A 2,123-nucleotide genomic window follows, 5' to 3' on the forward strand; every position below is an offset into this window, starting at 1 on the left:
ATGGAGGAGGGGGGGGGAAGGGGGTGGTGGTTGAGGGGGAGATGGAGGAGGGGGGTTGGTGGTGGAGATGGAGGGGGGAGTGGGGGTGGAGGAGATGGAAGGGGGGAGTGGGGATGGAAGAGATGGAAGGGGGGGAGAAGGGGTGGTGGAGATGGAGGGGAGGGTGGAGGGGGAGATGGAGGAGGGGGAGGGGGAGGGGGAGGGGGAAAAAAGAAAGAAAACTTGATGGACAGAAAACTTTGACGAAAAACGAAAAACTTTGATGGAAATCCAAAGGGAGGAAGAGATGGTCACCTAAACGCTCTCCAGGGTGGATGGCTAGGTTATCACTACAAGATGGGCTTGAAGTAACTTACCATGTGATGATGGGAGTAGGGTGGTGGTCGATGGAGAGGGAGGAGTGTCTTGCGTAGGGCTCGGAATGGGGAAGAGGATGGAGGCAAGATGTGAAAGAAAAAGTATGAGAGGGATGGGTGCTCTTTTATAGGGAAGGAGGGGGAGCTGTGGATTTAGTCAAACACATGTGCACCTTTGAATTTGTCCAAGTTTGACTCGAGAGGTGGTTTTAATTTTTCTTTTCAGTTATGGCATTTAGAATCTTTAATCATCGATTGCCCATAACTTTTGGTGGGTGTCAGAATGCGCTTCCGTAAAAAGAAGAAATGTTCAGAATTTCAAGCTCTACACTCTGACAACCATCACATGGTCTGATTTATTCCTTAAGGTGCTGTTTTTCCAAAAAACATGCATTTTCCTAAATTGATAATGAAGAGTTTCAACTAGGAAATTATTATTATTATTTACTTGAGTTGGAAAAATTTAAGCTCTCCTAGCTCTTGAGTGATATGTTCATGAAAGTTCGAAGTAGTTTGTTTTTTACACATACTTGCATATGTTTACTCGTTACTTGAGATGCTAGTCTCCCCGATAACGGTGCCAAATGTTGGCTCTTTCCCACGGATTTCGTAGGAAGAGCAGGGTATCCTCAGTATTATGCAGGTTTCTGAGGCTTTTTGTCATCCCCTTGTCATCTACAGATGTATCGAGGTTGTCGTTTGTAGTATACGTGTAGCTTAGGACCTCGAGTCGTATTCCGGTGAGAGACGTAGGCTTAAGTGTGGTAAGCAAACATAGTGCATGCATGTGTAAAAGGAACATGTATCATCATGGTTGAGGTAATGAAGGCTTTCGCCTTCATTGGGAGTTGCAAGGTATAGGAGGAGTTTAAGGGTTAGAAGGAGGTTCCAAGGTTTAGAAGGAGGTTCTAGAGTTTAGAAGAGGTTCAAGGGTTAGAAGGAGGTTCCAAGGTTTAATAGGAGGTTCAAGGGTTAGAAGGGGGTTCCAAGGTTTAGAGAGAGGTTCCAGAGTTTAGAAGAGGTTCCAGGGTTAGAAGGAGGATCCAAGGTTCAAGGTAGAGTACATGGTGAAGAACTCGTCTCCCTTGTAGATCATGGAGGTTAAGGGTTGAGGAACTAAGGGTTTAGTGGGTAAGAGTGGGAGAGGAAGAAGGTGTAAGAGCATGGGGAAAAGAAGAGAGAGGAGGGAGAAGGAGGAGAGGGAGGAGGAGGAGGAGGAGGGAGGAGGAGGAGGAGGAGGGAAGAGGAGGAGGAGGAGGAGGAGGGGGGAGGAGGAGGAGGACAGAGGAGGAGGAGGAGGGAGGAGGAGGAGGAGGAGGAGAAGGAAGGAGGAAGGAGGAGGAGAGGGAGAGGATGGGTTGCAAGGTTGGAGGAGAGGGGAGGAGGAGTTGCAAGGTTAGGACATGCTTTTGGACGTGAAGTGCAAGGAAGCATGGACACTTGAGACAATTGCTTGGAATACCAAAGTAGAACTCAACACAATTCCCCAAAGCGGCCAGGCTTCATTCCATTATGGGGTATTTATACAAGTTGGAGAGCTTCTCTCTCTGCATGTGGGAATTGTAAGACATTCTCTCTCTACATGTAGAACTTGCATATAGAAGTTGCATGTAGAACTCGCATGTAGGAGTTGCATGTAGAACTCGTATGTAGAACTCGCATGTAGGAGTTGCATGTAGGAGTTGCATGTAGAACTCGTATGTAGAACTTGCATGTAAAACTCGCATGTAGGAGTTGCATGTAGAACTCATATATAGAACTCGCATG

The sequence above is a fragment of the Dipteris shenzhenensis genome, chromosome 24, assembly GCF_047967505.1.
Source record: "Dipteris shenzhenensis isolate YYH24624 ecotype China chromosome 24, Dip_SZ_1.0, whole genome shotgun sequence".
NCBI classification, from domain to species: domain Eukaryota; kingdom Viridiplantae; phylum Streptophyta; class Polypodiopsida; order Gleicheniales; family Dipteridaceae; genus Dipteris; species Dipteris shenzhenensis.